General features: G+C 32.1%; 1 pseudogene; it reads right to left on the reverse strand.

The window, feature by feature from the left end:
- Nucleotides 1-2,208: 2,208 nt before the first annotated feature.
- On the reverse strand, nt 2,209-8,473 carry LOC149578420 (DExH-box ATP-dependent RNA helicase DExH12 pseudogene; annotated as a pseudogene).
- Between the last annotated feature and the right edge of the window lie 7,124 nt (nt 8,474-15,597).

Here is a 15,597-nt window from a genome sequence, read left to right on the forward strand (position 1 = left end):
TGAGATGTGGAAAAATTAAAAAAATTGCAAAAAATTGTGTAGGCATTTTTTAGCCCATGACGGTTAGTTAACTACAGTAGAACCGCTAGCGATTTCTGCTGGCGGTTTGCAGAGTCTCCGCCGGCGGCTCTCGCCGCAGCCCCACCCCACGGGGGCCCTCCACCCTCCCGCTACCTCGGCCCCCACTCTACCAGTGGTGCAGGGGTGGCACCCTTTTTTTTTGTTTTTTATTATTATTTTTTTATTAAAAAAAATAATTTTTGCATTTTCAAAGGCCCTGTTAGTTTTTCTTCCATAACTTGAGCATACAGACGTATTTTTTCAATCTGAAAAATGCATCAAAAAGTTGGTTCTGAGACGAAGATGATGGTATAGGTGTTTTTGGGTTTTGATGTAGTTTGGTTGCCTATTTTGGCAGTCAAAGCCAAATGTTTTGTTTTGCACTCTGGGAGGCGTATCTTGAGCATCCGATCTCCGATTTTGGACTTCTTTATATCGCTAGAAATCTCTTTCTATGATCTTTCTAGTGATGCTAGTTGTTTTTCTAGATTCTAGTTGTTATTCTAGATTCTATTCTAGGCACATCCTATTTAGTCTTTTGCATTTTAGCATTCTGGTGGATATCCTGTTTGTTTTAGGTCCAGGGATCGATTTTGTTGCTTCAGTTGCTTTGTTTTGGGCTCTACCTTCTTTTGTTTTTGCCTTATGTTTTTTTAGATCATTATTGGTATTCATTGTAAGCATCTTTATGCAACGTACTGAGATAAAGTGCCACTCTTGCATTTCAGGATCCTTTTCATCATTGTGATTCGTTGTACTCGCACTATTTTATAAAGTGCCATGGGGGAGATAGTTGTTTGCCACTTATAGGCCCTCTTTCTCTTTTGCCTCATGCAGTGTCGATGACAGATTCCTTTATTGGTGTCTATACCTCACTCTTGATGTGTTTGGTTCTTGTGTTGTAGGAGATTTTTGGCCCATATTTTTAGTTGCCTGTCACCTCACCTCGTCTACATTAAGGGGGGGTTATATTGTTATTCTATTCTTCCTTGGTTTGATGGTTCGTTGGTGTGAGCTATGTATTTAGTACCTGATCCTACATACTAGGCAATTGCAGTGGCTGGCTACCTATGCATTTTGGTGAGATGGATCCTCTACCATATAGACATGCTCGGTTTGTGCCTTCTATTTTCATGGAGGTTCTACAAATCAACATTTTTGAGAGAGTTTTGTGGCTTTTCATGCTTCAATGATTCTCTTCTGATCTCTCTTTGTTCCTTCTTATGGAACATTCTTCGCTATCTCTTTTTGGAGTAGGGTTTTTCCCATGTGGTTTTCCCTATTTCTCCTCTTTATAGAGATTTTGTTGTGATTGGGTACCTAATCAAGCCTTGTTACTGGGACCCAATTTTCTGCTTTCATAGTTTGTGCTAGGTTAGCTTACCTCCTGAGCTTCACTTAAGGGGGGGTGTTAGAGTAATTAGTTGTTTTCACTTATTAATTAAATCAATTTGATTTAATTAATTAAGTTTCCTATTACTCTAGTTTTCTTAAGCTATCTTGCAGGTGCATATGATTAATATTTTATTAATTATATTGTGCAACCTAGCTTTTTTAGGCTTTAGGTTACCCTTTTCGGGATTTGATCTCCTTTATAAGGATTGATCTCTTTGTATTTTTCATTATGAAGATCCGTTGAAAAATATTTTCTTTGTCTGAGTTTTTCAGATCAAACCCTTGCCTCTTCTTGTCTTTTTCTTCTCCATGATAGGTTTTCTGCATGCAAGTTTTCTTGGGCTTCGTGGATTTGTTGTGCACTTTTTCTCAAATCCTACAATTACAAGCTCAACACAATAACCACAGTGCACTTAGCTAGTTTTCTAAAGTCTTGATTCCCAATTAATGGGTTGCATTAAATGCAAGCATGTTGCAATTCATCTTAATATTAGCATTAGTAATGATTTGTTGTATTGAAATCATAGATTGGTGAAACCAAGGGCAAGAGCTATTTATTAATGAATTTTTAACTAAAATCATGTATCACTGAAACCCATGGTAAAAGCATTCAAGTTACTAGATGAAGCTTATTCTATGAGCCTGTATATTTGAGTTGCAGAGTTTTGCCACACAATCTTTCTCCATCATCATATATTGATCATATCAACTTCATGCAAAATTTGTACAGCTATGGTACTCAGTAAATAACATTCATTCCTTTGCATTTTCTTCATCTTTTTCTTCATTCAAATTGATTGTGAAAGTGTACTCTTGATCACACCCAAGGTATGAATTGCACATGAAATACAATATATATGCTTCTCTCCAAGCTCTGAAGGTGCAGTAAACTCAAGCTTGACTTTAGTCTTCCTCTGGAGCGATACCCTCTTAATGGCCAGTAGCTGATTGCTTTTTAAATCCCTAATTACTAGCCATTATCCTTCTTCCTTTGCTTTGGGATACCTTGGTGCATCAATTGGACCCAACTCCTATCTACCTTCAAGATCTCTTTCTAGAGTGACCTGCACTATTACATTCTCTCCAGCCCTCACATCATCACTATCAACTATGCCATACACTAGATTAATGTTTGGGAATCAATTACAAAAATGAGCAATGTCTAACAGTTATGAATTTGTCATCTGTAACAATTCATGCCTTTCATCATCCTCCATCTCCACTAAATAAAAAATAGTTTCAATGCTTTTCCCTAGATTTTCATGGAACTTCTTAGCAAGTTACTCGGTGAAATGTGGAAGTTGTAATAGGACAAAATCATGGTCCCAAAGACCTTGTGTAACCATTTGGCTCAATTCCATTGCTGCAAGAGTTGGATTCAACCAACCATTACTAGAAATAACATCTACCATAGCCTGAAGAAGCCAGTTAGTAGAAAGAAGCACTTCTCACTGATCTAGTGCTAGGTTGCTAGCTATGACATGCCATGAAATGTGAGCTTGCAACAATGCATTTTACTTTACATGTGGATCAGTATATTTTGGTTTGTCAATAGAAAACTTTTGATGATTTATCAATTTTCTAATTGTTGCTTCTTCTCCTAGCTGTATAAGAAGCTATGAATACTCTGAGGTAGAAGCAAGAATTTCAAGAAGCCCTTTTAGCTTTGCCCTTGTAGACAAGGATGAGATGAAGAGTTCAATGGTGGTATATCTAATATAGTAGTAAGATGCTATCATCCCCAGGTTCAAAGGAGAAAGATACATGTCATCTTCTATGGAAACACATTTTCTTGATTCCAAATCACTCAGCGTACTCTCTATAAGCTTAGAAAGGTGGTTTGACAAATGCCTGTGGCTAACACCTTGAAGATTATAGTAATTTGGATTCTATGTAAGTCTTTGGTAGAAGAATGTCCAAGTAAGATAGTCTACAACATCCTGCTTACTTTCAATAGTACCCATGGCAACTTTAGCATTGATATGATCATGGAGAAAGTGATCTAGATGAATCTCCACAGGAAATGGCTCATTTAAGAATTTTTTATAATATTCTTTATGAGGTGCATGACATAAAATTACACACTTCCAACATTATCAAGCAGAGGTCTACTGGCATGCCCCATCATTTGGAGAAGATTAGTTATAGGATAGTGTATGTGAGCATTTTCCCATCCATCATAATACTGTGTACCTATGACAACAACCAAATGAGCTGAAAAAGACAATTCCCAACTCATTGAACTGCTTGCAACATACACCTGAATTGCCCCTGCATTGAACAACTGGGCTACAAGTTCCTATTCTACCAAAGTGAGACCTTCATGTAAATACCCAATTCAATTAGATAATGCATGGCTCAATGTAGGTTCTTTCACTTTGGCAATGAAATGTTTCAAATCTTCTTTAGTAAATTGAAGAAACTGGGATCTTTTCCTACCATCTATATTTGAATAAGTTAATAAATCAATGGCAATAAGCTAGGCATGTTTTCTTGTTGGCATGAACACTAGAGTTGGTTTGCCTCCTTTTACATGTTGAATTATTTATGTGTAAGTTGGCTATATCAACACCCTGGATGTGAATATCTAATGGTACAAGATGGACACTAGGGGGGAAATTAAAAAGGCCATGTGCAGTAGCTCTAATCCACTCACCAAGATCTTTAGCATTTGCAAGTGAAGTGGAAAGAGCAACAATACGAACATGATTTTCAAATTGACTTGAAATACACCTCATTCTAGAAACAATTACTTCCAATATGGGACCACCCTCTCCACCAATTAAATGAAGTTTATACATTATTTCCATATGCGAGACAGAGAATCCCATTTCTCAGGTGTACTTGTAACAATCTGACCTCTCTCAAGTAGCTTCAAATCAGTCGTAGTCTCACCTGTTAGTTCAACTACTTTCCATCCCAGACCTTTCCCAAAATTTTTCTCCCATTCATAATATTTTTCCTTTACAAGTGCAGCTACAGGAGTAATGTAAATAGATTGAAATGTATTGTCTGCACCTTTTTGATGTAGTCGTAGCAAAGTAAACTCAACACAAATAGTCTCACCACTTCCAGTGGGTGTTGCAACCAAAACATTAACATCTGAGTTATATAGGACTGTAAATACCTATGTTTGAATAGGATTCAAGTGCCTAAACTACTGATACAAAGCTTTGTATGAAGGATTTCTTAATGCAGATACAAGAAGTGGCTGCAAATCTAATAATTCAATTTGAGGTGGATATTTATCTGGTAGAATAAGATAGGATTGGAAAATCTAAAAATTACTACTATCTACACTCCATATGAATTTTATATTTACACTAACTATACCTTACTATAATGTGCATAGGAACACTATACTATGATCATAAATAATAAATAGGATTGGTCTTGTTTGTGCCCATTATGCCCACTATTAAACATGTCATATTTTCCTATCCTATGCTTTCCTCCACACTTTGGAGTTTATTGAACCTGGAATACATGAATTCTTCATGAATTATAGTAGGCAATCCATTAATCCTTTATCAATATAGAGTTTATCACTTAGAAAGATGGAGATGGGAATGGATGGGATGGGTAGCCTCTCACTGCTAGTACCTAACTAGATCTCCAACCAATCTTTAGTATGTAATATGAGCCAACTAAGATATATAAGGACATCCCTATCTATATAAGAAGGTAGCACCAATGAGTGTTTTGCAGTTCCTAGCCGATTGTATCAAGGATTTGAAAAGTCAAATATGCAGAGGCCCCTATATTGAATGGAGGTAGAATCTCCAACCATTTCTCTCCCCTATGATTCTCCTCCACCTCTAGCTACCAGAAATGGATTGAATCTCTATCTATAGTTGTTAGAAGATGAGGAATAAATTTGAGTCCCTTTTTTTACTTATTTTTAGACATAAAATAAAATCCACTTCTCTAAATTAAATGATCATATAGAGAGTTTGCAAGAAACCCAACATTGAAAGGAAATTTATAGGAGTTTCCTAAATTATACAAACACCAATGGGGGCTCACAAATAACAAAGTCAACATTTTGATAAATTTGACAACATTAAGAGTAGTTGCTATTAACAAAGGGCACAAAAAATATATGTAACCTTAATGTAGATATTGCATATAAAAAAATGTCAAGGTCGGGACCTAGAATACGAGTTTGGCATTTATCCCTTTTTTGAACCTCTAAGACAAAACTCTCTTATCAATCATAATAGTACAATATTCCCTTGTAAACATGTAGAGAGGGTTCCTTCAAATTTATTGTCTATAGTCATGCATCTTGACAATAATCAAGTTGTCCTAAGTATGTTAAAAGTACAATTGAGAAGAATATAAACTGGTGCAATATTTAGACATGTGGGAAACAAAATTATAATGTAAGATGTCCATGAAGACTTTTAGAGGCTGTAAGCTTACATATTCAACAAAATCAATAGAGGCATGAGAGAGTAACACCTCACATTGTTTTGAAGTTTTATTTTGAAAATTCCCTATATTATGTTCTTGTAGATAAAATTCTTGAGCAATGAGGAAATATCAATGAAGGATCCAAAAAAAGAAAAACCACCAAAGGAATGAAGATACATACCAGCAATCATCATTAAAAGCAGTAGAATAACATGACTGCAAGAAGACACAAAGTAGTAGGTCAGAAGCCAATATCAGTTAAGGTGACTTGTAACTAAACTTTGTTAAAGGCGTCAACAGGGGGTAGGTTGGGAATAGAATTTCCTTTCATTTTTCAAAAGAGTTAACTTACTTGAAAGACTCTCAATCATGCATCAAGTTTTCCCTTAATAATGTAAGAATCACCATAATTGGCAATATCATTTCTTGGTTCTTCCAGTAGATTCTAGCACCTTCCAATTATAATGGGGCAGAGAATGAACTTTGACACAGTTTGTGCCTTGCATGAGTAACCTAAAGCCTTACCCATGAGGCTTCACCTAATATTTTCCATCACCATCTCAGACATCACAATATTATTGGAGTGTATGTTCTCATGAATACACTGGAACAAAGAGAAAATCCCAATATTGTGGAATTGGTTCAACCTATAGGCCTCACAGTCGAGTTCTAAATCCAAACACCATGCTAGGATTATAGTTAAACACTTTTGGCAACTTTGAGCCATCTTAAAATCATACACAGTGGGAATTATTTGAAACTAAAGTAAAATAAGGTGGGTCGTTGTCTTGTTATCTCTAGGAGGATTTCATTTAACTTGCTTAAGTAGATGAGTGTATCTAGATCTAACAAAACCATGTAGTCCAAAGGAACCTAATTTTTCAATAGAGATTGTATTTTGAATGTTGTGGACTTAATAGCAGGAAGAGTTACAATTTTCAATATAAGAACTTACATGATGTCTTCTCATGGAATGCAATGATTACAAGATATGTACAAAATGGATTAGTTGAAGGGATCTATAAACATTCAATAAAATGAAACTAAAATGTGTAGACACAGATTCTACAACTTATGCTAACATTCCTTGTTCTTGTACTAAAATAAGATCTTTGGAATAGTGCACAGGCATACATCAAAGTTTCAAACCAAGTTTCCTTTTGTGCCAAAATAAGATCTTTTAGCAAGTTTCTAGTTGTTACACTATAGATGATAGGCACAAAACATAAAGCTAGGGCTAAGTTAATCAATTTACTTAGTTAAAATGATGGAATGGTGGCTATGGTTAATAACTATCCTAATGGATAATAGTTAGAAAACCTATGAAACACAAAAAACTTTGTACAGACAAAAGATGATTCAATGGTATCCAACACACCATTCAGTAACAACTTACAACTACTTAGCAATCCCAACTACTCTTTGAAATAGATAGGCCTCAACAGGGAGCCACTCTTATTGATAAATCAAAGGGTTTAATTCGATTGTTTGAAGGGTAGAAGCATCTTTCATTCAATTAGTAGAGAACCTAGGGGATTGGGTATGAAAAGCTCTCTCAGTTTTGGAGATTGGGGCACAATTTGGGATAAGGTAAAAGTTTAGTACAAGATATAGGAAATGACTATTTCATATTTAAAAAATATATTAAAAAAACTCAAAATTTCCATTTTAAAATATAACTAAACAAAAAAATCTTGAACAACCTAAAAGAATATGATTTTTTAAAATGTAATACTGAATAATATATGAGATGCATAGTAATAATCCACTAGATATATAATTCTTCTAATAGTTATAACATGCATTAGGATTTGTGTTGCATTAATTGAAGTTACATAACAAGTAGTCAAAAGCATGAGCTAGGAAATGCCAAAAAAGAAAAAGAAAAATGTTTGTACCTACTCCATGAATTTATCCAATAACAAGCTCCAATATTTTAGAATCATCCACTGGGTATCCGAGAAGCTTCTCTTGAACATTAGAATCATTAGACTGAATTGCACCCTACAAAAAAAAACCCAATCATTATTGACTACACAACCTACTCTACCTAATAATGATGAAATAGAAAATCAATGATAGTTTTCTATCCATGTGTGATAAAAAATCTAAACCATGACTAGATAGAGTTCATGAAATGAAAAGAACAATGGGTCACTCAAAGGTAAGAGTGCAATATGATTGAAAGAAGTTCACAATAATAAACATAAAGATCATAGTATCTAATAAAAGACTATGACAATGAAAGCTTATATAGCAGATGTAGAAGACACAAAGGTTAAAAGTTACATAGAACAAAATATGTAAGAGACATAGAACTTCCAAAATGGAGGACTTAAGATGATGAAAAAGTATAGGAGCATTCACTGTGTTATTTATGCCATTCCCTTGCATTTTTATTTATTCCTAATTTGATGATGTTGTTTCAATCCCCTTTGTGTTGTAGGTTGCTAAAGATCCATTTGGGAAGGACATCAATGCACTGGAGCAGCACATAAAGAACTTGCTTTGCTCTTCCATGCCATTTTTCTTCAATACCTTATAGGATCCATACAGGGAGGGTGCAAATTTTTTTTGCAGATACCTTTTCAATCTGTGCCATGGAAGTAGAAATAACATCATTTATACTTACAGTCGAGATTCAAGACTTACAGTCAAGAAAGTGTTGCTTGTATAGGAAATAAGCATACAAGTCTTTCCACCATAACAATGAATTAGGGCACGAACTATACTATTTTATTTTCCTAGTTTAATGGTATGTTCATGGCACAGACTTGGAAATTTCAAATTGACCTTAGAGGCAATATTTTCAATAGAGATATGGATTATTATATACCACTGAAACTGAGAGAATCCAAATTTTCCATTTTTGTAGTTGGTTTTTACACATGTATTCACTAGAAGAAGCCATAGGAGGTTTTATCTTTTTGGGGGTTCCTCAGTAATAATGAAGATTTATTGTTTCTGATGGAATATAATCTGATTTGGATAAGTTTTAGATAAGATTTGATTCATTAGCGACCACAAAGAAAGAATTGAATATTTTAAAGGTAGTTGGAAGAGTTTTGTTAGAAAAGAGTAGTTAGAGATACTGGCAAAGGTAGAACATGACAAAACAAGATTAGATTTGAAGCTCTAGCACATATTATGACATGTATATAATATTCCTTCAGAGAGAGCTTTTTTGATTACCTTTTAGGAGATATATCAGATACTCTACAACACCAATTAATCCATTTGGATTTCTAGCAGATGAAGGAAGATTAGTTTCAACAAACATTAGGATGAAGATAGTTTCAACAAGACACATGGAAATATCATATTCATATCTAAAAGCTTCTTCTCCTCTATATATCTCTCTTCATTTCTTTTTGTATGAGTTCCAATGTTAGAGAATTCTCTTACTATTGTGATACCATAGTTGGTTCCTGTTCCACTCTAGTAACTATGTTTCCACGTTCCTCAGTAGTTTCTCTATTATGAATAGCATATTATAGTTTCTCAAAGCATTTAACTTATACAATCATTATATTATGTATTTTTTAATTTTTTCTTACACATGATGTATTGATTTCTAGAAATGAATATAGAGCTTTATTTGAAATTTCATTTTGAAGTTTATCTCCTTTTTTGTGGGTTTGTAGTTTTTTTTTGAATATGCCCAAAGTGCATATTGTCTAGTTGTAGCTTGTTATTCAAATTGTATGTCATTGTGTGTCTTGTTGTTGGGTCAAGGACTTGAGTGATTTGCTTGATATTGCATTGACAAAACTAGAGGGATCACAGGAGGAAATGATAAGTATGAACTTCATTTGAAGATTAATGTCTATTTGCAAGTTAGATAGATAGATCAAATATCTAGATATACGAGTATATTTTAGGTATCCATGTGTATGTTTTGACTTAGTTTATGCCCAATGGATAAGGTTATCAGCTTTAGAGATTTCATGTTCTCTATTTTTGTATACCTAGGTTATGTTGATTTAGTCATTAATCAAATATATTTTCCCTTTCAGTTTAAGAGTTGAAAGAGTTGCCCTCACTTAGTTTATTAGGTTCACATGCCCTATTATTAGCTATTTCATGTCCACGAATGCTTGTATAAACATAGAAGATTCAAGGGTTATTATTTTTTATCTAGATTTAGTTATATGCCTTTACATTGGTACCATATAAAGAATGTAAGGTCCACCTGCCTAAGCCTTGTAGAGCTTGAAGAAGAAGAAGGAAAGTTAAAAGCCTTATAGTTGTCCCTGGTGTTTGAATAGGTGCATTGAGGATGGGAGTTAGTTGCCCCTAGTTGTAAATGTTCTTATCACTAGGTTATTCAAAAGTTGTTAATTCAGAAGCTAATAAGCCTCAAGGAATTAAACAAAACAATTTGGAATTCCTACCAAGTCCACAAATAATACATTTTATATTTACGTTATATTAGGCATTGAGTTCTCACTCTCTTCACTTGAATAATTAATATTGTATTTATTTATTATATTTTCTTAACAAATCATCCCCCATGAGCCCATACCAGTATTCTAGTGGAAAACCTCCTCCATAGACTTCCTAGATACATTGCTTCAAAATGAATTTTTTTTAATAGTTACTCACATCAAAGACAAATCAAAGTCTCTTTTACTGATCTAATGACTAAACATATTACTCAACATATATTTTCTTCCATTGACACAAACCATATATCTATTGATCTATTAAGATATCAGGGCATAGTGGTTGTGCTCTTGAGGTTTTCTCCACCTCCAGTCTCCCTACATACATGAGTCGATGGGATCAAACCCCTAATGCTTCTCACTCAAATGAATATGAATGTAGTTTTGGTTTCCAATTTTTTTAATGTAAATGGTATTGAAACAAAACCTCTTATAGCTTCTATCCATCTCCAATATTTATTCATTGTTGAGCATTTGCCTATGCAAATAAGACAAAATCCTTGAACATCCATTATAATCTTAACAATAATAAGCTCATGTTGTAGTTTGACCATGTGCAACCTCAAAGAATTACTAACAATAGCAATTATTTTAATAGAAAACAAAACAAGTAAACACAAAATAATATACAAAAATTCTATGAAGGGAATGGGAATTAAAATTTCAATACAATGTTAATATAAAACATAGTCTTTGTATGCTTTGTGGAAATCTCAAATGGAATTGATTGACTCCTCAAGTCTTAAGCTTGATTTTCTAGGGACTTGATTTTTTTATATACTCAGTTTGATAGAAGGCAATCTCGACCTAAGGCTTCAAGGAATTAAACAAACCAATTCTAAATTTCCACCAAGTGCACAATAACAATATATATTTATGTTATATTAAGCATTTAGTACTCACCCCCTTCACTCAAATAATCAATATCATATTTATTTATTATATTTTCTTAACAACTCATCTTCTATGAGCCCCATCCTCCTTTGGCCTATCTTTCACTAGTAACCTCCTCCCTAGGCTTCATAGATACATCACTTCAAAATGACAAATGTTGAAAAGTTACATGGATCTAAGACATATCAAAGTCTCTTTTACTAACCTAACACTTAACCATATTACTAACCCAAAAGCTGCATTATTTGACAAAAATAATATATTTATCAATCTATTAAGACATCAGGTCATAATGGATAATTTATTGCTTAATATATTAAGCTAATAATTTAAGATTTAATGCAACCTAAATCACCACATTTTTACTAAATTTAGTTCTAAAATATTTAAAGTCGCTCAATAATTTATTTTATTAAAAAAATTAAACTCAAAGATTCACCACAATATTCAATACATGATTAGATTTGATTCACCCAAATATTATATATTATCAAAGAACTTAAAATTAATTCACCAATAATTATCATAATTATTAGTTACTTTAGGAATATATTACCAATATCTAGTTTTCACTATTGATTTAAAATATAATGTAATTATCCTCATAATTTCCATGAGATAAAACATGTTCAAATTTGATTTGTAATATTCCATGATGATTAGCAAACTTTCTATTATTATTAAGATTCACCAATATTTTCTACTCAAAAATTATGATTCCAAAATAATCACCAATGTAAATAATATTTAAAATTTAAAAAATTGGGAGATTCATTGATAAAAATAATTTGGTTTTTTAAAATAATTAAAGATTTTCCAATAATTTATATCTTTTTCTGGAGGGGGGTTTCTTAAAGTTTACCCTATCCATAAGCCCATCTACGACTTGCCAATATTCTAGTAGAAAACCTCCTCCACAGACTTCCTAGATACATCGCTTCAAAATGACAAATTTTGAATAGCTACATGCATCAAAGACATATCAAAGTCTCTTTTACTAACCTAACAGCTAGCCATATTACTCAACATAAATTTTCCTCTATTAATACAAATCATATATTTATCAATTTGCTAAGACATATGGCCATAGTGATTGTACTCTTGAGGTTTTCTGGTCCTCTAATTTGCCTACACACTTATGTTGACCGGATCAAGCCCCTAATGTTTCTCACCAAAAAAAATATGAGTGTAGTTCTAGTTTACAACTATTTTAATGCAATGGGTATTGAAATGAAACTTCTTTGGGCTTCTATCCATCTCCAAGAGTTATTGTTGTTGAACGTCCGCTCAAGCAAATAAGATGAAATCCTTGAACATCTATTACAATCTTAACAATACTAATAAGCTCAAGTTGTAGTTTGACCATGTGCTACCTCAAAGAATTGCTAAAATAGTATTTAGTTTAATAGGAAACAAAATAGGTAAACAAAAAATAAGATACAAAAATTTAATAAAGGGAATGGGAATTAAAATTTTAATATAAAGTTAATATATAACACATTCTTTGTATACTTTGCAGGCTCGAATGGAATTGATTGACTCCTCAAGTATTAAGCTTGATTCTCAAGGGAGTTGATTTGTTTATATACATAGTCTAATAGATGACAACCTTGACCTAAGGCCTCAAGGAATTAAACAAATAAATTCATAAATTCCACAAAGTCCACAAATGATACACTTTATATTTATGTTATGTTAAGCATTTAGTTTTCACTGCTTCATTTAATTAATTAATATAATATTAATTTATTATATTTTCTTAACAGGTCATCTTCCATGAGCCCCATCCTCCCTTGGCCTACAATTTTATTGGTAAACACCTCCCTAGACTTCCTAGATACATCACTTCAAAATTAAATTTTTTGAAAAGTTACATACATCCAAGTCAAATTCTCTCTTATTAACCTAATGTCTAACCATATAACTTACTCTAAAGCTACATCACTTGACACAAATAATAATTTTATCAATCAGTTAAGACATCAGATCATAGTGGATGATTTTATATTGTCCTAATGATAAATACTATGTCTAGTAGTTATATTGTAAGGCATAACCCTTTGACTACCACAAAATAACAAATTTAGTTAAATTTTCTTTTGAGTTTTTATTTTTAAATATATTTACATATCCATCTCTCCATACATAACAGTCATCAAATCATTCATGTTAAGGATCCATCTATGAAGTGCGATGGGATACATCTTTCAAAAATGATAGGTAATATAATTATCTAGTTAGAGACTATTCCTAAACAATAGTTTCTTGCCCTATGCCTTTGGACCCTAGCTCCCCTAATAGTAGTGCACTAAGGTCATCATCATTTTTAGAATATATAGATATAATGCTCAGCTCTTAAAATCATATTCATCTTAATCAAGAGTTTTTCCTTCCTTGGATTTTGAGATCACCGAGGGAATTACTAAGCTTGATATCACCTCCTAGTTATTAGGCATCCATTTAGGTATTGATTCATTCCTAAGTCTTAGTTTTGACATAAAGATTAGTAGTGGTTAGCTAGTGTTTCAATCCTTTTATTTAACATAAACCTAAAATTAACAATCCTAATTTCTCATAATTTACTGTTGAATAATGCACAAAGCATTGTGCTCTAGAAGTTTCCTCCACCTCAAGGTTGTTTTGATACTCGTGTCCATGGGATCAAGCCCCTACTGCTCCTCACTCTTACAAAAATGTGTGTAGTTTTGGTCTCCAATTGTTTTCATGTAACAATTTTTCTATGACATTGGTGCATACTGGTTGTTCTCTTCAGGTTTCATCCACCTCCAATCTGCCTACATACCCATGTCGATGGGATCAAGCCCCTCATGTTGCTCACCTCAAACAAATATGAATGTAGTTCTAGTTTCTAATTATTTTCACCTAACTGGTATTGAAACAAAACCTCTCAAGAATTCTATCTATCCTCTTGGGTTATTCATTGTCATGCCCAAAATACGTGGGTACAAAACACACATAATTTTTTTTAAAAATAAAAATAAAAAATTCTACTAAGATAATTTGTATTTTGAACATAATAATTAACTTTCTTATCAAATGCAACTAAATCTACATTAACCAAACTTTACTAGTGTTGATTAGATCTATTAACTTTATTACTTATTAACATTAAACAAAATAAAAACCAGCTAGTTTCAAATTACATCTTACAAACACTTTAAAATAAATTCTTATATAAATAAATACTAATTGAAATTAATTAACTTTACTATTATCTTAGAAAGAAACACATATTACTAACCAATTTAAACTAAATTCTAAAACCCATAATTTACATTACCTAAAACATAAATTAATTATCTTTACAAAATAATCAAATTTACTAACAACTAAAAATTTACTATCCAATCCCACATACACTAACCCCCCCATAACAATCTAACTCTAAAAACAACATTACTAACTACATGTAAAATGAATTTTCATGACAAAGTTAACTAAAAATCTCAAACTTATATATATATATATATATATATATATACACACTAATACCAAAACATATTTAACTAAATCTAAATTACACTAATCTACTAAACAAGTATTATTTAATAATTGAAACTACCTTGAATTTAAAGCTTTTCATAAAATAAACATACTAAACAAATTTAATATTTAAAACTTCATTTAATAATTAAACATATTATAACTATCTTAACTTAACCAAAACTAAACAAGTAAATACTAACCAAATTACTGTTCAATTTAGATAAACCAATTTACTAATCAACCATTATCTTAATTTAGTAACAACTAATCTAATTTAAAATTACTAACAATTAATTTAGAATTACTTCTCTAATTTAATCCATACACCAACAAATTAATAATATCTACTTCAAATATTTACTATCAGTTAGAAGTTTTCTAATGACAAAATGTATGAACTAATATCTATTTGGTAGAATTAAAGATCTATTCTAAAGTAATAATAATAATAAAAATATATTTAAATTAATTATACTAAAACCTAAACTAAATTAACATGACTAAAACTTAACTAACTTTAATATATACATAAATTGTATCTAATAATACTAACTTAAATTTAATACCAACTAACTAAATTTAATATCATCTAACTACATTTAATAAAAAAAAAACTAACTAAAATTTAAACTAAAACTAATAATACAACTTACTAACTAATATATAAAAAAAAGAACTTAATAAAACAAATAAAAAAACATTAACTAAAACCTAAACCAACCTAATAACTACACCCCCTATCCCATCTAATCCTAACTTACCCCTCCCACACATCACATCCTCCCTGGAAACTCATGCGCTTCCCAAGCACTTTAACTTTTGCGCAGACTTGCAATGAATACTGCCCACCAACACTAGGCAAGCACTAGAAAGAGGGAGG

The sequence above is a fragment of the Cupressus sempervirens genome, chromosome 1 (genome assembly GCF_028749045.1).
Source record: "Cupressus sempervirens isolate cs-2001-9-10 chromosome 1, ASM2874904v1, whole genome shotgun sequence".
Lineage (NCBI taxonomy): Eukaryota > Viridiplantae > Streptophyta > Pinopsida > Cupressales > Cupressaceae > Cupressus > Cupressus sempervirens.